The sequence below is a fragment of the Acanthochromis polyacanthus genome, chromosome 1, assembly GCF_021347895.1.
Source record: "Acanthochromis polyacanthus isolate Apoly-LR-REF ecotype Palm Island chromosome 1, KAUST_Apoly_ChrSc, whole genome shotgun sequence".
NCBI lineage: Eukaryota > Metazoa > Chordata > Actinopteri > Pomacentridae > Acanthochromis > Acanthochromis polyacanthus.
In genome coordinates, this window is record NC_067113.1 from 63,637,261 (window position 1) to 63,643,260 (window position 6,000).

Consider the following 6,000-nt stretch of genomic DNA (forward strand, 5'->3'; position numbering starts at 1 on the left):
TTCCAAACTCATAATCAGTCAGTCTGCCTATTTAAAGGGAGACAAGTAGTCACCCTGCTGTTTGGTGAAAAGGTGTGTACCACACTGAACATGGACAACAGAAGCGAAGGAGAGAATTGTCCCAGGACATCCGAAAAAAAATTATAGACAAACATCTTAAAGGTAAAGGCTATAAGACCATCTCTAAACAGCTTGAAGTTCCTGTGACAACAGTGGCTCATATTATTCAGAAGTTCAAGACCCACGGGACAGTAGCCAACCTCCCTGGACGTGGCCGCAAGAGGAAAATTGATGACAAATTGAAGAGACGGATCGTTGGAATTGTATCCAAAGAGCCCAGAGCAACCTCCAAAGAAATTAAAGGTGAACTCCAAGGCCAAGGTACATCAGTGTCAGATCGCACCATTCGTCGTTGTTTGAGCCAAAGTGGACTTCATGGGAGACGACCAAGGAGGACACCACTGCTGAAAAAACTCATAAAAAAGCGAGACTGGAATTTGCAAAAATGCATGTTGACAAGCCACAAAGCTTCTGGGAGAATGTCCTTTGGACAGATGAGACCAAACTGGAGCTTTTTGGTAAGGCACATCAACTCTATGTTCATAGACTCAAAAACCAAGCATACGAAGAAAAGAACACTGTCCCTACGGTGAAACATGGAGGAGGCTCAGTAATGTTTGGGGCTGCTTTGCTGCATCTGGCACAGGGTGTCTTGAAAGTGTGGCAAGGTACGATGAAATCTGAAGACTATCAAGGCATTCTGGAGAGAAATGTGCTGCCTAGTGTCAGAAAGCTTGGTCTCAGTCGCAGGTCATGGGTCTTCCAACAGGACAACGATCCAAAACACACAGCCAAAAAACACCCAAGAATGGCTGAGAGAAAAGCGTTGGACTATTCTAAAGTGGCCTTCTATGAGCCCAGATCTGAATCCCATTGAACCTATGTGGAAGGAGCTGAAACATGCCATTTGGAGAAGACACCCATCAAACCTGAGACAACTGGAGTTGTTTGCTCATGAGGAGTGGGCCAAAATACCTGTTGACAGCTGGTACACACCTTTTCACCAAACAGCAGGGTGACTACTTGTCTCCCTTAAATAGGCAGACTGACTGATTATGAGTTTGGAAACACCTGTGATGTCAATTAAATGACACACCTGAGTTAATCATGTCACTCTGGTCAAATAGTTTTTCAATCTTTTATAGAGGTACCATCATTTTTGTCCAGCCCTATCATTAGTTTGTTTTTTTAAATAATTTATGTTAATCAACAATTCAAAGTGATGGCTGATTTTGATTATTTAATTTCAATAAATTTTTATTTATTGTTACTTTGTGAGTTTCAAGTGATTTCAGTGAGAATTGTGGTTTTTCCTTCTTTAACTGAAGGTACCAACAATTTTGTCCACGTGTGTATGACTACCCTTCTCAGCTTGACCTCCTCCACCCACTGTAGAGCCCATATTATGGCAGTCAACTGTTGTAAACACTGACACCCCTCAGCCAGTTGCTTGTGCTTAACAGTTTTAAAGTCCGGGATGAAATAGGCAAACCCTGATTTTCTTGTTTTGGGGATCTTGGGCCCCATCTGTATAGATCTGTAGATAGTGCTCCCAGTTACTTTTTAGTCTTCCATTACACAGTCTGAGCCTACAGCACTTCCCTGTTCTTTTATGGTTTCCAGTATGCTAAAGTCTACTTCTGGTGTTGGTAGAGAGCCATGGAGGCACAGCTGGCCAGAGAACCTGAGGGGCCTCTCCAACCCCAGCTTCTCCACTCGTTTACACATATTAAAGATGAAACTTTTTTTCGACTTTCCTCCCACTCCCCACATCCCAGGCATCATCAAGTACAGACTTTGCTGGGTGCTCTCCTTGATGTGCCTGCAGCTTTAACAATATACTGCATTGCCAGTTTAGCCTGCCAAATTGCCAGAGGAGTTTCATCCATTTCAACAAGTAAAGCTGGGATTGGTGTAGTTCGGAGGCCCCACAGCATACCCCGAGTGCCTTTGCCTGAATTACATCCAACCGTTTTAGATTTGACTCTGCTGCTGATCCCAAAGCACATACATCCGTAGTCCAGTCTTGACCTTATCATTGCCCTGTAAATCATTAATTGAGTGCCTTCCAACCCCCAAGAGCTTCCTGACAGAGAACACATTATATTCACCACTTTCTCACATTTGCTCACAACATTATCAATATGTTTTTCCCAATGTCAACTTTTCATCAAAATAAACACCCGAAAATTTGAATTCTCTTACCCTTTCAATTACTTGCCAGTACTATTAACCCTTGAGGTTTAAGTTTTTTTTGTTACCACCAAAATTCCAAATAAAATACTTAGTTTTTCCACTGAGACCTTTAAATCCCCAATTTTCCACCCCATGAAACAATCTCGTTTAGGGCACATCTGCATTCGCTCAGTCATCGTGTTTTAATATTTCTCCCTCTTTTCCAACCACCCCGTCCATCTGCCAACAGAGATAGGTCCAAAGTCCAGACCCAAGGTCTTGAAAGATGTCGTTAGATCATCACATTAAATAACGCTGGCTGAAACACTCCCTTGAGGTGATTTCCGTTAGTCAATTGCCTGTGCCCGTTCTGAATAGCATTCAACCCTAACGTTGAATCATCCTGTTTGCATGAACTCCTGAATCCAGTTTAATGCCATATGCCCCCGCTATCCACAGGCCTCATACAGCTTCATAATAACCATTCCTTCCATAGCATGTCATAAGCCTTCTCAATATCAAGAAATACAGCAACAAGTCCCTCTTTATTAGCCAGGGCTTTCATAGTGTCTGATTCTAAGGAAATCACTGAGTCCATGGTGCTCCTCCCTCTGCGAAACCCACTTTGCCTTGAGGTGAACCAACCCTTCTTCTCCAACCTATATACTAATCTATCAGTGACCATCCTTTCCATAACTTTATATAATACTGCTGTCAGAGCAATGGGTCTATATGACCCTGCCTTTGAAGCATCTTTCCCTGGCTTCAAAACTGGGACCACCACTGCCTGCTTCCAGGAATTAGGAAGAGTTCCCTCCTTCCAAATATTATTTACAAGCGACAATATTTCTTCTAACATTATATCACTTGCTCTCTTAAGGATCTCATAACTTATGCCATCCTTACCAGGGGCTGTTCTCCTCCCTTTTTTATTGCTCTATGCAATTCTTCCAATGAAAAATACAGATTACAGTTATCGCTATTATCATCATTTACCTCAATTTTGTGCAAGTTTTGCTTAAGTGTCTCATTTCTTTTCCTTACTCCTTCTTCACCAAGGTTAACCCCACTATGGATGGACTTAAATTTAGCTTCACACAGTTTTGCTTTTTCCAAGTTACTTATACAAACCTTACCCTGTTCCTCTAACACTGGCATGTCATTTTTCCTTAAAACTTCTGACATACGGCGTACCGCCTGCCACATCTCACCCACTGTTGTTTCTGTTCCTAATTTACCACAATATCTTCTCCAGCACTTCTTTTTTGCACTTTTAATCACCCTCCTAGCCTTCACTCTCAGTCTCTTGTACTCTATTGCTCTGTTCTCCGTTGGATTTTTCCTAAAAGCCCTATAGGCTTGATTCCTCTCTTGGATCACTTTACCACAAGCTTTGTTCCACCATAGCACACTTATCTTTCTCTTAGGGTTTTTCTTCACAGGGATACATTTACGAGCACTGCTCATAAGAGCTTCACATAACCTGTTATTCCACTCATCTATTGTCCCTTCTCCCTTAACTCCCTCAATAGCTTCATTACATCTAACTAAAAATTGTTCCCAATCTGCCATACCATAATCAAAGTATTTTATCCTTTCCTGCATTTCTGTGACTAAAGATTTTCCAAATCTCAGAAGAATTGGACAATGATCACTGCCTATTGTATACCTGTCCATAAAGTCCCATTACTCCCACTTCTTTGCCAGCGTCACTTAGTGAGTGCTAATTTGCTAGTTCTAACCATTGAATTATCGCGGCCTAGTTCTAACATCAAACCTTGTTGGCTACCATCATTCAAGCATACTAACCCACACCTATCCATAAATTCCTCTTACACTGCACCCATTTTGTCTTTAGGTCTTTAGGTCTGCTGCCCCATAGGGGGTTGTGGTGGCCATTGAAATCCCCCACCCAGATAAACTGGGGCCCCTATTTGCTCCTTAACTCTTTCCTAATTCACAGACATTGATTTGCAAGCAGGGATGTAAACATTTACCACATTACCAACCGGTTCTTTGTCCATTACCCTTACAAACTACACAAGAAGGTCCAACACTGTAGGCTTTAATATACAGTCTGTGGGTGTGAGACTGGATATTAAACATCAACTACTAGTGTAGGAGTAGTTGATGTTCTGTAGTTATTTCTATAGCAATCTTTACAGGGGCGGAGCCAATGGAGGCCACCACAGACTACAGAGTGGACCCATTCGGCCAATAGGGAAGCCTGTTAGAGAGGCGACAAATACATCATTAATACTCTGCCAAGTAATATGGAAGAGTTATGTGGTGATCTGCGTTGGTTTGTCTGTTTGTCTGTTTTCAACATTACTCAAAAACAGACCAACGGATTTGGAGGAAATTTTCAGGGAAGGTCAGAAATGACACAAGGACCAAGTGATTAGATTTTGGCAGTGATGTCGCTTATAGTCTGGATTGTCGGTCAGTATAGCCTTCTTTAACCCTTGCCTCAGGTTAAATCAGGACCAGCTCTCCGTTTAAAGGGTTAGATTCTATCTGCCTATTAGTATTCCACCTAACAGGTTTCAGCAGAATAATTAAGCTGGTGTCGAGGAATACTCGCCTAGGTCCTAACTGTCTTCTTCCAAACGTCTTACCCCTCTTACTTCAATAAATACTCTCTCACTAAGCAGCCCTCCTAAGTAGTAGAATTGATTTATTGACCACGTTTGTTAACGACAGCTTTCCTCTAAAACTGTGGCACTTGTTGATATTCCTAGGTTTCGTTTTAGAGGTTTGGATAACTAACTTCAGGGGTAATGTTTAAAATAAACTAGTTGGATTAAAGTCAACCTTTAAAACCATCTAGATTTAATGGCACACAATCAACTTAACTTTTTACCACTATGCCAGAATGAGGTGAAATCAAATCATTTCATAGACTTCTCTTTAAATGCAATATAGCGTTTATTAAGCAAATTATTAGAGGGGCCACAGCGATTAATTTCATGATTAAACAATTTAATTATTTCTGATTATTTCTTACTAAAACTAAACTAAACTAAGGCTCGAGCGCTACCTAAGAATCGTTCTCTAATTAGTAAATTTAGGAGAGAGAGCGGACAGCGTGGCCAAGCTGCCACGCCCCGTCTTGACCTGCATCTGGGAGAGCCACTCAATCGACCAGTAGACTCGGTACGAAGTCTTCTTTGTGGATGGAGGGTGTTCTTCCTAGGCAGGGGGAGTGTAGAGGTCCCGAAAGCCAATCGTTGGTCTGGCAGTGTATCTTTAGTAGCAGCTGGAACACAAGTGCGGGCGTCTCAGCTGTCTTCTCAGTCGGATGGTGGTGGTGGAAAGCCCCCGTCTCATCAGGCTGTGGTTGGGTCACTGGGTCCTCAGCCCCCTGGAGTGGAGCAGCCCTTGCTGCTGCCTCCTGTGCCTCTCTGGATGCCATGGGTGCTTGCCTCTCTTCATCTCTTTGGACAACTGCAGACCTCTCAGGACTCTCCGTCTGGCAGAGTGTGGTCTTCGCTTGTTGAACAAAGTTAGAACAACTTTGCTTCCAACGATGTCTCAGCAATCTCTGGAGCCTAAGTCCTGCGTTTCTTCATGTCTCTTGGGCAAAAGAGTCCGGTGTCGACTCTTCAGAACTTTGGCAATGCTCTCCGGCAGCTCTGGCGAGCAGCATCTCTTGCAGCTCCGGCGAGCAGCATCTCTCCCCTCGGGGGAGGAACTCCGACTCAGTGTCTGTGTCTCTGGGTTTTTATACCCTAGCTCGACTTCAGCTTAGCACATACACATTTT